The 19,845-nt window shown below is 35.0% G+C and overlaps 1 long non-coding RNA gene across 17 annotated transcripts in view; it reads left to right on the forward strand.

Moving 5' to 3' along the window:
- Window positions 1-19,845, forward strand: part of LOC123789238 (uncharacterized) — a 685,069-nt gene that overhangs the window by 547,968 nt on the left and 117,256 nt on the right. For 5 of the 17 annotated variants that reach the window (XR_015723984.1, XR_015723985.1, XR_015723983.1 and 2 more), the window contains exon 6: window positions 9,316-9,457. The exons of 5 other annotated variants lie outside the window; for them this stretch is intronic. This is a non-coding gene — a long non-coding RNA (uncharacterized LOC123789238). Of the gene's footprint in view, window positions 1-9,315; window positions 18,500-19,845 lie in introns of those variants that run through there. 7 more of the 17 variants (XR_015723993.1, XR_015723982.1, XR_015723996.1 and 4 more) reach the window with 3 other exon arrangements.

Genomic DNA, 19,845 nt, shown 5'->3' on the forward strand with positions numbered 1-19,845 from the left:
TCACAATGGAGATTAGTTTCAACATATGCATTTTGGAGGGATAATTTAGTCCATAATACGTTCTGATTCAGTCACAGTTGAGTTTGAGTTGCGATTTCATGAATTCAGTTGCAAGAATATGAGGTAGCTGTAGAGACTGAGGGTTCAGGAGAATGTAAGTTAGATTCCACATTAACACTTGAGATTCCCACTCTCTCACAGCCACACCACATAAACCAGCAACCTAAGGAAACACCACGTGCTTCATATGCAGTTTCCAACTAGTTTACTTGACCATGCTACTCCGTGTTTGTTCCTTGAGCATTTTGAGCCCTTTGGAGCTTTCTAGAAAGGAGAATCCCAGACTCCACTGCAGACAAGCAAATCAGAATTTGTTTTCTAACTAGATCTCTGGGGATGAGACTCACCCTTTTCTACCCCCATCAGAACACAGCTCCCAAACCCTTCTTCCCTTATATAGTAATTCTGGCTTCACCACTGTACGACTTGAGATAACTGCAGCTGAACTGGCATCCTGGAGAGGTCTTCACTGAAGGAGAACAGGTATCCTGTGTGGTCTCTATTTAATAATGTCCACTTTTATACATTTCAATTTCTGTGTGTGAACACTGAGATAAATAGCCGGGGTCTTAAACACGAGAGACAGCAACTAACAGCAACAATGGAAGCTTGTTCGGTTATACTTGCCACGGTATATAGGTCTTTACAAAAGCAGCAGTTACCCTGTGCAGGTGGTGATAAATGTGTAACTATAAATTCTGGAAATAGTGGTAGTAAATAGATAGAAACAAGAGTGGTTCACAGATAAGGATATGAAGTATACGCTCTTTATATTTTGCCAAAAATGAACTTCATATATTTTGTGGACTAGAGAGTTGTTTTAAAGGAAACACATTCATAACCAGTCGCCTGCTAGAATTGTCTGTATTAAATTATCAATAAAATATTTTAATTAAACCATACATCATTACTAGCTTACATACTTCCTTCTCTGCATTATTTTACAAAATGTCTCAGATAAAAAGGAAATAATGGCTTCCTTTTTGTTTAAAATTTCCAATGTAATATATTTTACTCTTTCTAACTAGTAACCTTTGTTTATTTTCAAACACCCTTACGTGCATAGCTGTAATGTTTTCCAACAGCATTCATAATTCATTGAACCACATTCTCTCTATTAAATCTCTTCTTGGACAAAACAAGCTGAAAAAGGAAGATAAATGCTTAGTACATTTGCTTATTTCTTACATTTAACTATACTATACTAATTGACTTATGTCTAAATTAATACCCCAAATTAACTAGATAGCACCAAGGAAAAGTTTAATTTGTCTCATCAAAGTAATTTTTGATGTCTTAATCAAGGTTTCAGTACCTCCAGTCATTTGAACTTAAAGTTCACCAAAAAATGTGAAAATATCAGTTACTGTACCTTCATTAGATTATAGTTTTGTTTAATAGAGTAAAATTTGATTAATTTCTTAATAAAATTTATTTTCACTTTTGACCAAATAAATTAGGCTAATATTAGTCATGCATTTTATCTATGTCACTCTGTCTTCTGTTTTTTCTTCTTCTAAAGTAATAATTGCAGGCAATTTCTTTTAGTTCTAAAGTTTATGATACTAGATGCAGTTAAACTGCTTAATTTATTTTTAAAAATGCCCTCCTTTATTATACTAAGTTGATAGTCATCTTCAGTCCTTCAACTTTATAAAACATTTAAAAAGTAGGACACAGAGCGAATTAGAGAAACGGAGTTGACGTCAGGTCACTAAAAAGAACTTTCAAAGGGAGAAAATGTATTTGTGGGAGAAATTATCAGAGGAGTCAAAGAACAGTTTGGAAAAGTAACGAAGCCTCCAAAACGTTTATTGTTCTCCTTACCCTCAAAGATATTAAAAAATAGAAAGTTGATAAAGGAGAGAAGGATGGGCAGGAAGGGTTGAAGGAAGGACCAAAAGTAGGAGAGAGAGGCCAAAGAAGAGGGTAACAAGAACACAGACTCCAAGGGCCGGCACTTACTGATGGTGTGAACTTGAACAAGCTTCTCTTCTTATCTGAGCCTTAGCTAAACATAATCAGTTTTGGACCCACTCTTACACTTCACCCTGCAACAAACATAGAGAAAATATTTGTCAGTAGCCTACAGGAAGGGAAAAACAGCGACTACAATTGACCTGTGCTCACAATAAGGAATCTTCACTTCCAGTCAATCAATAGAACAAAATAAATTCTAATGAATGCATTTCCATCCAATCCCACCAGAAAAATCCTCCAGCAGAACATCTTTCTCTTGTAGCTCTGTTCTTTTCTGGAGTTTTTTACATTTTATGAAATGTCTTTCATAGTATCTTCCCTCTTCCAGGGCTGAAAAATTTCACTTCAGAGTGTGTTTTTGTACTAATAAAACAATCTAACCTCTTGGGTGCTTGTGTGGCTCCGTCAGTTAAGCATCTGCCTTTGGCTCAGGTCCATGGAATTGAGTCCTGCGTTGGGATCCCTGGTCAGTGGAGAGTCTGCTTCTCCCTCTCCCTCAGCCCATCCCCCCTGCTCATGTGCACACTCTCTCTCTCTCAAATAAATAAATAAAATCTTTAAAAAAATAACAACAATCTAACCTCTCTCTTTTTGTGATTGACTTCATCATTTCTTGTGGGAACCCTCACTCCACACCTCACTGCAATTTTTGATGTAAAATTTCTTTCTAAAATAAAAGTATGAAACAATTTTATCCTCTTTAATTATTATTAAATATGAGAAATAGATTCTGACACAAAGTTGGCTAATTAACTATGTATGTCAATAGCCATATACATATAATCATTGCTATGGTAAAAGTTCATTTTAGACCCTAAGAGATTCAGATTCAAGTTTGGCTATGCCTCCCTCTCTTTATCCAAATATAGAGATAAAAATGGATATTTGAATGCTCTTCTAAAGGTTAAATGAAAGAATGTGTATAAAACACCTAGGACAATTCCTGACCTATCATTGGTGTTTGATAATTACTAATGCCTATCTTCTTTATTAAGGAACAGTAGGGCAAAATTCTATGATAAGAAAATAATTTAGTATAGCACAGTAGGTCCTATATACTTTTCAATTTTTCTCTGTACAAGGAGCAGCTCTTTTTATATAAAAGTTGGTCTCTTGCATATATATATATATATATAGTTTGTGGTAGTCACAAAAAAGAATTTTGCAGGAAATCTTGGGATTGTTCCTAGGAAATGTACTTTCCCACTGAGGAAAATAGAAATGTATTAAATATAGCAACTGTCTTTTAAATTTCAAAGGTTTGAAAGCTGAGGCTGGTAAACATTTAAATTGCAGTTCTTCCACCTGGAAGCCAATTTTTTACAGCTTCCCTCATGTGCCTTAAACGGAATTTTCAGACTTAGAGTATTCATCACCTTTTACATTAAATCCACTGGCTAAGCAATTCTTATACGTGCATTGATTTTAACAATCATAAGGCTTTTCAGGTATGCACATGCACATTTAACGTGTTATTTCTTAAAGCAGAACATATTGATCATTTAAAGAAGATCGTTATAAATAGAAAGTCCCAAGGTATTGAAAACATGTTAAACTATATAAATCAAGTTTTCACATAAATTTAGCCAAATATTAACACAACATCCCCTATACCACCTAGAAGTCTCCTGGAAGAATTACTAATTTAAAAATGTTCTTATTTGCTCAATTAAAGTCTTGGTAAATACATATTTCATTTCTGTAAGGGTTTAATGTAAGTCGCACACTCACCTATGATTCGCATATTTTAGTGCCAGATTGTCTCTTACACTAGTCATTACAATGACAAGGAAAACAGTAAATTCAGGCCAAAAGCAACCTTTCAAAAATATTTTTTAAAACTCTAGAGCAAACTAAATTACCTTTTTGCTGTGTTTACAATAATGAGGAAACCACTTTCTAACTTTCAAAGTGGCATCCTTGATATAATGAGATATAATGTGATTTAAAACCAGTGATTTGCAGTGTGTCCTCTAATAATAGACAACAGATAAGAGGGCTTATTTTATAAACATGCATTTTAGATTTCCGTTAGGGTGACTCCATAAGAATACATTTGATACATCCCTTCAGATTCAATGATAGATAAACCAGTACATAAACATAAGTAGAAACCAGAAAGAAAAAAATTAGGCTCAGAAGAAAACAGAAATAAAATGAAACTACAAAATTGTGAATGGGATTGAACCATGGGATTACCCAGTTCTTGGTCAGAAAAAGGCAACAGAAACTGGTGTTTTGTTTCTTCCAATGTAAAAAAAGATTTTAAAAGACTTTTACAATAGGTCCCTGACTCCCTGCTTGAAATCGGAAACTCAGGTGGATTTCTTTATTTGTGAAAGGAATAAATAAACAAAGAAATAAACAAACAAACAAATACTATTTTTCAACTACCACCACCAAGGTGGACTGACCCAGAAAAGCAGGAAGACACAGATTATACTATTTAATCTGAAACTATACCAAGCAATCCGGGTCTGTAGTACCTGGATCTGAGATATCACTGATTTAATCTTGGCACAAGTACCCTAAAATTAAACCTTAAAATGTATTTTTTGATTAAAGAGTCCAGGGAGGAGACAGAGGGAACTAGAAAAATGTCAGACAGGTGGGGATAAGAGTAAAGCAAAAGTGAAAAGGAAAACCAACCCTCAAAACATGTCTTTTTACTGAAATTTTTAGAAACATTAAAAAACATATGCACTCACAAGTTGTTTATAAAGTCAATAAAATGAACAATTAGAAAATGAATAAACTCCAGGGGAAAAGACAGTTTTATAGAAATATCTAATAGACTTCAAAGCCTGTATACGTTCAAATTCCTCAATGAGAACAATAAAGGGCAAACTCATTTTTTTCTCAAAATTTTCATTTAGTAAAGCACAATAAGATAAAGATAAGCCTAAATGAAACAAGAAGAGCAAGATGTATAGGAACATTAATTAGAAGTCTTGGGGGGAAATTAACAGCCAAAACCATGAAATTGTCAGGATTAACTCTGTAATGGATACAAAGAAAGAATTAATGACTTGGAAAAATATACTTAAGAATTCATCTAGAGTGTACTTATGAATTTATTCAGAATTCAGCACATGCACATGCAGACAAAGATAAATGAAAATAAATAATAGAAAAACTAGTACTCCACAGCTATACTATCCAGCGTAGTAGTCACTGGACACATGTGCCCATACTGAACAATACATATATAGAACATTTCCATCATCACAAAAAGTTCTTTTTCACAATACTACTATACAAATAATAGCTAGTTAAATCAGAGTTTCAAATACCCATAAACCAGAATGGAAAGATTGGTGGAGAAGCAATATTTGAGCAAGTGATTCTGAGCCTTTTGTTATCCTCAGATTGAAAATAAACATGAATTTCCAAAAGTCATAAGTAAAAATGAATATAAACCCAGAGTAACTAATAAATATTTTGATTAAGAAGAAACATCTTAAAAGCTCTCAGACTAAATGACAGTGAACTATAAGAAACAGTTATTGGGATGTCAGCAGATTTATCAGTAACAGCTAATACCAGAAAACTAAGTAGGGATAGTGTCAAGATACTGAAGGAATTATCTGAAAACTTGGAATTTTATACTCAACCAAACTTTAGTCAAGGATGAGGGCAAAATACATTTCCTAACTTACAAAATGTAAAAGGACTTTTTGCCCTCAGCCCAACACTAACAGCAATTTGCATTTATCAAACGATGTACTTTTGCAAATAATAATGGTAACAGTTAAGATTATAAAACATGTGCTCTCTGCCAGCCTAATTAACTCAGTTATTCCTTAAACAAACAAACAGACAAAATAAACAGAATAAACCCTGTGAGACTGGTGCTAGTCATATCTCTATTTTATATATATATATAAAAGGAAGAGATTAAGGCATAAAGAGTCACTCATCCAATATATTATGAAGCTACAATTCAGACATCCTCGCTCCAGCGATAACTCTCTTCACAACTATGTTATTTCACTAGAAACTCAGAGGTAGAGGCTTAAAGAAAAAAGAAAACAAGAAATGCAGAATTAAGATTTTTGGAAACAAAATACCTAGAGATGTAAACAATAAGAATTATACAGTAATAATTCCAACAACTGTACTTCATGCCATTTGAAACCTTTAGATGAAGAAATCACATCATGCTGCATAAAATCAGAAATTATTAAAATTGACTCAAGGAAAGGAATAGAACATTCTAAATGACCTCCATTAGTCAGGATTCTACAGAAACGTAACATATGCAAAGGTTTAAGGGAAGGTAATTTGCTGAAGAGTCTCTGCACAGAGACGGGGCAGAGGTAAGACTTCCAAACTCACTGGAAAAGTGCACAGCAAGTAGCCACAGTGGGAACCTGTTAACGCCTCCAGCTGCAGAGGAAAGGAACTGTTTGGCCAGAATCCAGTGAGAACTGGAGCTGTGGGAGGGGGTATGGCTGGAAATATATCAAGCAAAAAGATAAGAAGAGAGAAAAGTAGAAAATGCATCGGCAGGAGAAGTAGAAAATAAGCAGTTATAACTAATAGTCATTAAAATTTTGATTTAGTAGGGGCAGCTGGGTGGCTCAGTCGGTTCAGGGTTTACTTTTGGCTCCCGTTGAGATCTCAGGGTCCTGGGATCGAGGCCCACGTTGGACTCCCTGCTCAGTGGGGAGTCTGCTTCTTCCTCTTCCTCTGCCTCTCTCCTCGGCCTTTGTGCTCTCTCGTCTCTGTCTCTCTCAAATAAATAAATAAATTCTTAAAAAAAAAATTTTTTTTAATTTGGTAAACAAAGTTATTTCCCTTTAAAATTTTTTTTAAAAATGTGGTTCATATGTTTTTTACAGGTACATTTCAAAGTATGTGCAAGGAAAAGACAATAATTATTCTTTACAAAGATACAGAGATAAGGAAGGCTACCCAAACTCATTTTAAAAGCCCTGTATACCCTTGATCCTAAAATCAGACAGTGCAAGAAAAGAAAATAGCACAAGTCAAAATTAATTAGACATAAAAAATATATGACACCTATTTAGCAAGTGTCAGAGGAATTTAAGGGAAAATCCATTAAAACACAATTGCCTACATTAACACATGAAAAAAGTATGATCCTCTCAATAGGTACAGAAAAATATTTTTTCAAGTTTTCACTCGGAGCTTTTATATAAACTCTTTGGAAATTAGGAATGGAAAGAACTTTAGCTAGATGAAGTTTATTAAAAACAAAACAAGTGGGGCACCTGGGTGGCTCAATGGGTTAAGCAACCAACTCTTGATTTCGGCTCAGGTCATCATCTCAGGGCTGTGAGACTGAGGCCTACATTGGGCTCTGCACTCAGCCAAGACTCAGCTTGAGGATTCTCTCTCTCCCTCTATCTCTGCCCCTCCCCCTGTTCATGCTCTCTCTCTTTCTCTCTCTCTCTCTCAAAAACAAAACAAAACAAAAACAAAAACAAAGCAAAACCAGCAACTATTGTAATGGCCCAACAGAAGTCAATGTTGATAAACTGAATTTTTAAAATCATACATATGTGAACTGATATTTCAGTGGGTTTTATTTTGTATTATCCTCATGTATGAGTCTGAAAGTCATTTAAAAATTTTAGAGGACATGTGGATTTCTTTTCTACTTATATATTGCCAATTTTCTATTAGAATATAGCTCAATTTTCTGGGGCGCCTGGGTGGCACAGCGGTTAAGCGTCTGCCTTCGGCTCAGGGCGTGATCCCGGCGTTCTGGGATCGAGCCCCACATCAGGCTCCTCCGCTATGAGCCTGCTTCTTCCTCTCCCACTCCCCCTGCTTGTGTTCCCTCTCTCGCTGGCTGTCTCTATCTCTGTCAAATAAATAAAATCTTAAAAAAAAAAAAAAAGAATATAGTTCAATTTTCTGATTTCTAGACGTCATCTGTAGAGTAGCGAGAATAACTTCTGGTTGATAGTGTCTAGATTTTGAATGATAAGCAAGACTTCCTCACACTAAGGAGCTGGAGGAATTTGTTCATATTTCATTCTAAGAATGCTCACATATCCTTTTTACATGTGAAACTTGGAGTCATTTGGTATTTTTCTTGATCTTTATTTGAGGTATGAATCCAACTTTTCTTTTCCAGTATTTCCATCCAATGTTTTATTCTCTTTTATTAAAAACCCATCTTTATCCCCACGAACGTGAAGTGCTGCCTTTATCCTATACAAAATTGCCATATAATATCAAAGTAAGCTTATTCCAAAGCACCCCCCCTCCCCAACTCCTACCCCATCCCCAAAATTAAAAATATGCATGAGCCCTTAAGCATGTAAAAGGGAAGAAAAAGAAGGGAGGTTGTTGAAATGAAGGTAACTAAGGAAGGAGAACTGTATATATGATGTGCTGTATATGGTAGGCAGTAAATAATAAAACTGGAATTCAGGTACAAAGCGTACTTCAATTTGTTTCATAATTGTGTATTTGTTTTTATAAAATAATACTTGAAGTAAATAAAGCAATATTTACAATGTTTTATTTATGAGGTGGCTACACAGGTGATAATTAGTTTTTGATCTTTTATGTCTTTACAAAATTTCACAAAATGAAAATAAAGTTTGAAAAGATTGATGAAGAATTCTAGTCTTTATTGAGGCAGAGAAATCAAGGAGGGACTGGAACCAGGGAGATGGGTCCCTGCTGGAAACCTATGCTTAGGCAGATAGAGTCCTCTAAGATATGGGCACTTTCACTCCTGAGTCTTTCAAGAAATGTTGTCTAGCATGTAGTGCTAACACTAATGGGGCAAGTCAAGCTGAGAGCAAGATAACACAGCAGGGGTTTGAATTTGGACTCTGCCACTTTCTGCTGTGTGACCTTGATTCAAATTAAGGAGGCGGGTACAAAAGAGAACGTTCTTCTGTAGGAATGTCTCAATGTGGGGGTTTTAATGAGATTTTAAATGTTTAGTGTTAAATAATTTCATGATTTAAAAAAAATTCCCTGGATTAATAAGAGCATATTCACTAATTTGGGTAATGAACTTAGTTTCTTCATAGGTCTATATTTAGGTCTATATGTTTATAGAAATAAATAAATACATAAATGAGTAAACCACTGTGGGGCTAAATTTTCCTAGATAAATGACATCTATATGGTTTCCATTTCTCAGACATTTTAAAGATGTCTTACTAATATAAAGCCACTTTCTGCATAGTCTTGGGAAGAAGTAAGAATTTAGATTTTGTTATCAAATATTAGATATAAAGAACAAAAAAAAATTTTTTAATATTTTATTTATTTATTTGACAGAGAGAGACAGCCAGTGAGAGAAGGAACACAAGCAGGGGGAGTGGGACAGGAAGAAGGAGACTCCCAGCGGAGGAGCCTGATGCGGGGACTCGATCCCATAATGCCGGGATCACGCCCTGAGCCGAAGGCAGATGCTTAACAAGTGAGTCACCCAGGCGCCCCAAAGAACAAATTTTTTAAAAAGATTTATTTATTTATTTGAGAGAGAGCGGGGGAGGGGCAGAGGGAGAAGGAGCGAGAAAACCAAGCTGACTGTGTGCTGAGTGCAGAGCCCTATGCAGGGCTCAGTCTTACAACCCTGAGATCACAACCGGAGCTGAAACCAAGAGTCAGATTCTTATCTGACTGAGCCACTCAGGTGCCCTCAAGAACAAATTCTTAAGTAATTTCAATTTAATATGTTTTGAACTAAAATAAATCACTGAGTCTTTCTTCTATATTTGAAACACACTTAGGTTTTCTGAACTCTGATGCTGCTGTCTCAATAAAGAGGAATCCCCACGGACAAAGTTCAGAGTATCAGCTAGTAAACCATTTATAAACTTTTAGGAAATAATTGTATGCTGTCTTTGTTTATATCCACAAAAAGCAGTATATACTTACGAATAATACTACTTATACTTTTAATTATCCTACAAGTATAATGAGGAGAGTTGTTAAAAGTATTTTAGCTTTAAGAAAAATGCAGTCTACCAGAGAAACATCCTATGATATTCTGTTTCTCAATGAAATGATCATATAGAAGCTTTTACTGAATAATTGCTGTTTTTACACAACCCATAAATACACTGGTTTTCCCACAGCATCTGTGTAGTCTTTAGATACTACCATAGAAAGAGCACATAACACACTTGATATGGGAATATCTCAATGATTATGTTTCAATTATATTCAACAATACTTATACTGCACTGAAATTTTCATGGAACGTGATATTCAATTTTGAATATTTAAAAACCATGTTCTTATTAAGCAACCCATAGCAAGGGCTGGGAAGGAGGTAGTAAGATGATACAAAAAAATTATAAAAGGATATTTAAAAAATAAATTAGGATACTTATTAAAGAAAATATTTCCAAACATTGGGGATTTGCAGCTTATTGTTTATGAAACCATACATAAAAATCAACATAAAAATAAATTTTGCAAGTATTCTAAAAAGTTACTTTGTTGATAAGAAAATTTTGGAACAATGTCATTTATCTTTCCATTTAAAGGCAGCGTCTACTTGATCAAATTTTATGTACTTTGAAAAAAACAATGTTGTAAGTACCAAATCAACTGCATACAATTGAAAACATATTCTGAGATATTGCTACACTTTTGGTAAAATTTTATTGCAGAGATACTTATAAAAACATACCATTTTGTAGAGTATCACATTCTGTTAAAAACACCCATTAGTGATATTTAAACATTGTCCTAGAAATTGCCTTTCAAAATGTAAAAAGTAAAATGTAAATGCTGCCTAATGTATAAGCTCATTTCATTAAATGAATTCAGTGTGACATATTGTGAGAAATGATTACCTGAAGAACTAAGCATATTAAAGTAGCCCCATTCTTTTAATGTACTTAAAATACATTGTTTATCTTTGAGTTCAAACCTAACTGTCAAATGGTACTATGCTTAAATGCAGATGGGATATCATTGCAAATGGCAACTGCGTTCACCAAAATTTTTCTAGATTTTCACTGATTCCCGTTTCTTAGAACCTGATGTACCATTGTTTTGAAAGCTACAAGAATTGGGGGAAAAAATCAATCTTGTTAACAAATTGCTCTTAAAATTTAAATTCAAGTTTGCTATTTGTACCTTTGAAAAGTACATTGTATAATTTGATGCTTTGTAACTCTCTATGAAGACAGCTTGATAAAAAAAGATATTTGGTCCATCCTAAGTAATAACGGGTCTATTGTATCTATAAATCCATTTTTTTCAAACTCTTCATTGTGAATTTCCTTTTCTAGCCTCTTCAAGGACAATTGGAGGTGTGCCAAAAAGCACTGAGCCACAGCACATCCTTGATGGATTTCACAAGTCCATCCTCTCCAAAACAAATGTAATTCAGATCCCATTTCTTGACATGGAGCAACAATACAACATGCTTTGAATAATTTTTAGGTGTTATGTCAATTAGAGAGCTTAGAGTCACTGATTGTATAAGCTAGATGTTACTAATTACAAAACCTTCCAATGGTAATTAAAAATCTATTATAATTAATGACAAAATGTTAAAAGGAGTCAGTTATCTCAGCAACTGGAGCATTTTACATAAATTAGTGCACTACATTTCCCATCACCAGTCTAAAAGGATTAAAAATCATCTTGTGGAAAGGTACTGTGGTTATATTTAATGAAAAGTAGAGTGCAGAAATGACACGTGTCTGAATAATTTAATTCCTTGTTCTTGAACTCTTTTTGAAATATTCAGATACTAAGGATACTTTTCCTAAGTAAAACTTATGCACATTTACATATTTTTAAATTTCATTTTCAATATCTAAATGAAAACTTTTATTTGTTATTTTGAGTCATTTATATTAATATACTGTTTGCTTAATCATAAAGCCCATGCTTTCATTTACATTTTTCCTATCTGTATTTTCTGTCAGTCAATCCTCAGAGCCACACAACTTTCGTGTTATGTGGGTAAAGTCCTCTAAGAATTTATAATTTAAAAAGAAATCAATAAGATTATTTAGGAAGCATAAAACAGAAGTAACATACACACCCTATAAGACTGTCAGAGTAACAGCATTGACTCTGTCCAAGAAAACTGAATTGAGTAAAAAAAAGTTAAGCAAGAATTTATTCAAGTTTCTTGAAATAGAAGAGGGAGATTAAAGTCAACTCTCTTGAAACAAAGGTGGGAATTTTAAGCACTAGGGTGAGCTTGTGGAAAAGTACTGGAGAATTCTAGGGGGAGGTAGGGGGCCTTATCTTTTTTGATGATTACATTTCAGAGGGATAGAGCCCAGGTCTTTGGGAAAGACATTCCTAAGTTGGAAAAATGGCAAGAGGCAGGGAGAGGGTTTACACCTCAAAGAAGCAGAGAAACAAGTTTTAATTGCAAGTATTCTAAAGTAAATGATCTGAGAAAAGGGAGATCAGGGACCTAGAGTCTGGAAGAAACCTGTCTAAAGTTCAGTCAGCTGAGGGAACATTGAGGGCATCTTGGTGAACTTTGAATATTTATAATTTCTCTAACTTAAAATAATTGAGTTTCTTTCTAACAATAAGAGACTGCAAATTTCTTACTTGAGTGTGAATCAGCAATCTTCCAGCTAATTTACAAGTTGTAACCATAAACTCTAACCTTTTAACAATCATGTCGGTGTGTGGCATTGTTTGGAAAAGAAAATCATTAACCTAATAAATTGCTATTTCAAAATTAATCATTTGGCCAAAATTAAAATATGTGAACCCCGCTAGAGAAGGTTTTTCCTTTCTATTTTCCATCTTTTTCCCCAAGATTAGTGCAAGTTAAAAACAAAAATAATATTAGCATTTTCTGAAATAAAATAATATAAAATAGTGAACAGATCTTAACTTCCATAATTGTTTTTCTATCAATAGAGGTAAAGCACAGAAAATAATCTAATTTTAAAATGAGAAAAATTTCTGTTGAAAATTTGTGCAGGAATATTGTGAAGTATTAAGTTTAGTTTTTGAGTTCTAATATATTCAGTGCTTCTGCAATTTCTCAATTCAATAGTTCTCTTGCTATAGTCTTTGTGATGAGGATATGAGTAACCTTGGCTATCATATTACAATATGTATAAGAAGAAGTCTCTAATTGATTTAAAGTCTTTAATATTTTTGGATATTGTCATGAAGAAAATATTTAAAATAAGCATAAATAAATAAATAAAATAAACATAAACATAGAGAAAGCACTGTGAACCTTTCCCACATTAACGAGTCACAAAGATAATATATATGAAAGTCACAAGCCAGATCATTTTTGTTTTCTCTTAACTCAGACCTGTTCTCCTTCTTTCACACTGCTTTTCCCATTGACATAAAATGTGCTACTTAAATAAAGCATCAGGAAATTATTTCTGAAATGAAAAAACATGATCTTCACTCAAGCACAGCAAGAAAATATGATTGATTTACTGTAACTGCCTCTTGTGAGGGAAGGTCAGATGGAGAAATAAGTACAAAGTTGTTGAAAAAGGAGAAAGCTACAGCAAAAGAACAAAAATGTTAGCAACATTTCATTAGAACTTTCATCCAGGGGCTCCTGGGTGGCACAGCGGTTAAGCGTCTGCCTTCGGCTCAGGGCGTGATCCCGGCGTTATGGGATCGAGCCCCACATCAGGCTCCTCCACTAGGAGCCTGCTTCTTCCTCTCCCACTCCCCCTGCTTGTGTTCCCTCTCTCACTGGCTGTCTCTGTCTCTGTCGAATAAATAAATAAAATCTTAAAAAAAAAAAAAAAAGAACTTTCATCCAAAAATTAAGAACTTGCCAGAACAAACTGATACTTAGCATATTTATAACCATGCTTAAGTTTAATTCTGTTGCCAAATTTATTTGTTAAAATTATTGTGGAGGTAGGATGGTCATATTTATATGAGAAAAATTTTCCAATATTTTGAAAATTGAAAATCAATAAGAAAGCCATTTATTATACATTATTGCTCTTAAGGGAACAGAATTATCTTGATCATCATAATATGCAAGTTTTATTGTAAGGAACTTTTCTTCAATAAAAATTTCAAACTTGCATTTTAGCTACTTTTAGTTACAGCCATGTTTATTGATTCTGCTATGATTAATTACTGTCCTTCATCACAAAGAAAAGCATAATCAATGCTTTAGATGGTCCCTTTTAAAGGAAAAGCCTGTCCACATAAAAATACATAGGAGATGACCAACACCAGATTGAAATTATTTAACATTTACTGATCACACCTCATCTTTTCTCATTGTATTTTGTAACTAAAGGAGTTTTTAGCTGTTCTTCAAATTGACTGTAATTATCAGCATAACTCAGAAATTTTACCTTACCTAAAATGTCTAAGGTAGACTGGAGTTATAAAACCTGCCTCAAGCATCTTTATGGAAGACATTAACAAAAGAATTCATAAAATTATTTCCTCCAAGTTAAATCTGGTGAATGTAGAAACCAGAAATATAGTTAAAACAGTGATTTCTCTGCTGATGATTAACTCTGTCGAGTATTAGAATCTCCTGAAGATCTTTAAAAATTCCCAAAGCCCTGTTTGCATTCAATACCAATTAAATCAGAATATCTGGAGGTCTTGATATTTTTTAAAGGTTCTCAAGTGGATTAAATGTGGAATAAAGTGTAGGGACCACTGAGCTAAGAGGCATTTAGCCTGGCATCAGGAAAAACACCAAACTTTTACACATCGATAAAATCAATGTAGTGACATCCACATTTTTTGTGGTATGAAATTATAAACTGAGTGACTAACAAATGAGGAACCTAAGAGTTTTGATGAAATAAATGAGATGAAAGTTCTCTGACTTTGAGTTCTTGAGTAATCCATTTACTTTGTCATGTTTTTAGGTTTACAAAGAGCACCTACAGGCTGATGCATGTTGGCTATGCCATATTCCATGCAGAGTGTCTTCTACTCCCTTTCCTTTCATGTATAAATCCAGTCAGCAGTAGCATGTTCAACTGGCCCATTCTGTTGTGATTTTGTCTTGTTACATAAACTTCTCTTTAAGACTATCATAAACATGATACAAGGTTTGACAAGTCATAAAACTTTGAAAAGAGTTTTAAAATAATCAGCCAGATTGATTTATCAAGTTTCAAGAGAGAAGAGTATACAATGACCTAGTTTTCAAGAACCTTGCATTTCAAAAGTGTTACCCAGAGAAGTGAATAAAAATGTTCAAAATCATTAGCCATCAGGGAAATTCAAATCAAAACCACCTTGAGATACCACCTTACACCAGTTAGAATGGCAAAATGGACAAGCAGGAAACAACAAATGTTGGAGAGGATGTGGAGAAAAGGGATCCCTCTTACACTGTTGGTGAGAATGCAAGTTGGTACAGCCACTTTGGAAAACAGTGTGGAGGTCCCTTAAAAAGTTAAAAATTGAGCTACCCTATGATCCAGCAATTGCACTACTGGGTATTTACCCCAAAGATACAGACGTAGTGAAGAGAAGGGCCATATGCACCCAAATGTTCGTAACAGCATTGTCCACAATAGCTAAATTGTGGAAGGAGCCGAGATGCCCTTCAACAGATGACTGGATTAAGAAGATGTGGTCCAAGGGGCGCCTGGGTGGCACAGCGGTTAAGCGTCTGCCTTCGGCTCAGGGCGTGATCCCGGCGTTCTGGGATCGAGCCCCACATCAGGCTCCTCCGCTATGAGCCTGCTTCTTCCTCTCCCACTTCCCCTGCTTGTGTTCCCTCTCTCACTGGCTGTCTCTATCTCTGTTGAATAAATAAATTAAAAAAAAAAAAAAGAAGAAGATGTGGTCCATATATACAATGGAATATTATTCAGCCATCAGAAAGAACAATTACATAACATTTGCAGCAACATGGACGGGACTGGAGGAGATTATGCTAAGCAAAATAAGTCAAGCAGAGAAAGACAATTACCATATGGTTTCACTAATTTATGGAACGTAAGAAGTAGGAAGATCGGTAGGAGAAGAAAGGGAAGAAGAAAGGGGGGGTAAACAGAAGGGGGAATGAACTATGAGAGACTGCGGACTCTGAGAAACAAACTGAGGGCTTCAGAGGGGAGGAGTGTGGGGGAATGGGATAGGCTGGTGATGGGTATTAAGGAGGGCACGCATTGCATGGAGCACTGGGTGTTATGCGCAAATAATGAATCATGGAACATTACATCAAAAACTAAGGGTATACTGTATGGTGACTAACATAACATAATAAAAAATTATTATTAAAAAATGATTGGAATATAAGGAAAGATTTAATGACAGATACAGTCCAAAATCAAGGGTAAAGCTTAATGTTTCTGTGCTTGCTCTGAGAAATGAGAGACCATTTTGGCTGGGGTGTCTTAAATCACCAGACCTAAGATTTATATCTCAAATGTATCGAAATTGATTTTTAAACTTTATATGAACATCACCATACAGTATTGTAGGATTGTGTTTGCTGCATTACTGTGTTCATCAGTACAAGTCAATTGCTAATCCTAAAATCTCACTGGCTTACCAAAATATGCCTTTATCTAGGGGGACCTAGAAGATGGGAGGTGGCAGGGGAGAGGAGTGCTGTGTGGCTCTGTGCTGTCATTCACACCCAATTCTTTCCATCCCCATGGCTTTTCCATCTATCAGTGACTTGCTGTCCTCCCTTGGCTCCTCTGCTTCCAGCTGTGAGATAAAGGGACAGATAGACCGTGTGTGTTACATGCTGCCATTCACAGACGTATAATAGATTCCTCTTCCTGATTTCTGTTGGTGAGAACTCAGTCCCATGACCTCACTTTACTGCAAAGGCACTGGGAAATTAGTTGTTTAAAAGAAGAGGAAAGATGTGGATTTCTGTCCTTCTAGTCACCAAATATCCTTTTATTCCATTGACTCCTATCCATGAAATACCCAAAACCCCTCTCCAAGGGAGTCAATACAAAGTAACAACTAGTTAATGCAGCGAAGTCTGAGATCTTCAGGCAATAGAGCATATTGTCCATTATTCTCTTTGGTTCTTGACCTGGCCCTTGAAGTTTCTTCTTTGTGTCTTTAACTCTCTTTGTCCATGTCTTCAGTGCAGACACTGATCCTACATAACTTTTGCAGCCTGTTTCTTAGAGAAACAAGCTTGGAGTTCCAGTATGTGCTACAGATTTAGCAATTGAAGGAAAGAAGATTCCATAAAGTACTAGCAGGCTCCTCATCTATGTAGTCCCCATGTGACTCAAAAGTAACTGTATTCAAAATCCTATCTTAGACATATTTATTTACTTTCTCACTTCCAAGTTCCCCTTTTTAAACTTTAAGAGTGATAACCTGGTAACTATCTGAAAGCAATAGATGTGATACTCACACCCTTGATCTAAACCCATCCCAGAATTGAGTTACTTTGTTTAGGAAATCTTACTTGGTTTTTGTAACTGAAAGACTTTTTAAATCCACCCCCTCCCTTTTTTGTACCGTTTGCGGTTTAGACAAGCAGACTTTCCAACATTTTAAAAGAGCCAAATTTCTAGATTTTTTTTTTCTATTTGCTTTTATTTAATACTGCCAATTGGCCTATTCTTTCCTAAACTTATCTTTTTTGGGTAGTACATCGCCCAGCATAGTTAATAACCATATCCAACAGATACCAATAACATTCTTTTTACTGACCTCTTTTCCTACGGGTGAAGCCCAGTAGACGTGTGGCTTTCCACTTACTGTTTTATCCGATGTTTGACACTGACTGATACTGTTGTGCGGCTCTGCTGTATTGTTCTCCCACCATCCACATCCGGCCTGCCAAGCTGACTATTGCATATTACAAGTTTCAATTGCAAAAGCAATCCCTGCAAAGTACAAATATCTGTATCAGATAGGTCAAGTTACACTAATTGCTGAAACAACCTTGGAATCTCAGAAACTTGTTTTTCTGTCACTCACCATCTATTGGGCATTGGTGGTAAGAGGGAACAAGGGGTCAGTCTTCTGCTCCATGTGTTATATCAGGCACCCAGGCCTCTTTCATACTGTGGCTCTGGTATCATCAGAGGCTCAGCATTTTCCACTAAAGGCTTTGCCTCCAATTGGCAGACAAGTGAAAAGAAAGAGAAGACTGGAAATGGTGAATATCACTTTTGCCCACAATCGCTTGTCTAGATCTCAGTCGTGTGACTTTACCTCACTTCAAGCAGCTTGCACAGTGAGGTCCATTGGTGTTTCCTGGAAGAAGAAATAAAATATAAATGCTGCTGAGCTGTAACACGTTGTCTCTATCAATTATCATCTATTTGAAATCATTATTTTGACATGATTAAGGATACAAGAATTTAAATTAATGATAAAATAATATATAAACAGGCCTTTCTATTTTAAACAGGCCTTTAAAAAATAATCATTAAAACAACCATACAAATGATATATCTTCATCAGCATTGGGTGATCTTAGGTTTGCCAGATAAAATATAGAATGACCAGTTAAATTTGAAATTCAGCTAAACGGTAAGTAATTTTTAGTAAAATATTCCCCAAAATTGTATGGGCCAGACCAAAAAAAAAAAAAAAAAAGAAAAGAAAAGAAAAGAAAAAAGAACAAAAAAAAACATTGCCTATCTGAAATTCAGACTTTCCTGTGCACCCCATATTTTTCTTTGCTAAATCTGTCAATGCTGGCCAGAGCACTCTAGTTTTTATTTTTATTATTATTGTAAGGTTTGCTCAGTGATATCTGTATGAATTATGGAAAGTGTAAATATCATGTTTTTCTCCAATTACCTTTAAACAAACAAACACTGCTTCGAGCCAAAGTTAAAGTCTCAACTCCTATTTGCTATTTAAATCTAATTTATGTGTGCCTAGGAGCTTTATTTATAACTAGTCTTTAGTGTTTTATGAGATTTTATGTTTTAATTAAATTTCAGTACAAACACCTTAAAATAACATTGTACTACTTTGATTTCATTTCAATATGTGAGTTCTGCTTTGTTAGGAGAAAAAGTTGCAGAGAACCGCAAATTATCAGGCTTAACATAAATTAAGAAGCACTGGCATCTTCACTGATCTTCAAACCAAGAACTGCCCATAAAGTGTGCTGCCGAGATTGGATTGCTCCTACATGCTCCCTCAGTGATTTTTATATTTTAATAAGACCGTTCATTATAGTTAAGCTACTCGTATTGGAGCCATTAGATATTTATATGAAATAGCATATCATTATCTCAGTTGCATTCTGAACCATTTGGGATGCTTTTAAGTTAGGGTGATTTTTTTCCCTGTCTTAATTTTGCACACACTAGTGCTGATGTGCCTGTTCAGCTTTATTTCTGTCTTCAGGTTCTTTATCCTATTTTTCAACTTTATTGTGTTAAAGTGTTTGATGAACAGTATAGCTGACTGCTAGATAGGAGTAGCCTCAAAGACAGTAATTTTAAAAATTTACTGTCTTGAGAGGCAGACAAGGAGTTGATATCCCAATTCCTGTATCTCTCTTTCTCAGAAGTATAAAATTTCAGCAGGGTACATTCACTCACAACCCCACATCTCTTCACATTCAACATTAGGGACCTAATCATGGAAACAATGATTTGGACAGTGTGAGACCATAATAACCTAGGATATTAAGAGGAAGACTGACGGTATGCAGAGGCAAAAGCAAATACAACATAAGCTCATAATTATTAAGTGTGATCAAATCAAAGCTGGATCAATTGTATGATTTTCTGTGTTGCAATTTGAACCTATAGAAGGCTCTAGCCTATGTAGCTGCTTAACTCGTCATTCCCGTGTAGTAACGTTTGTATAAGGTATAAACGGGTTTTCACAAATCTTTACAGTTTTCTTGTTACCGGTCTGGGAATGGGTGGAGTGGATAGGGATTAACTA

Source organism: Ursus americanus, chromosome 3 (assembly GCF_024610735.1).
Source record: "Ursus americanus isolate L20-20 chromosome 3, mUrsAme1.1.p, whole genome shotgun sequence".
Taxonomy (NCBI): Eukaryota; Metazoa; Chordata; class Mammalia; order Carnivora; family Ursidae; genus Ursus; species Ursus americanus.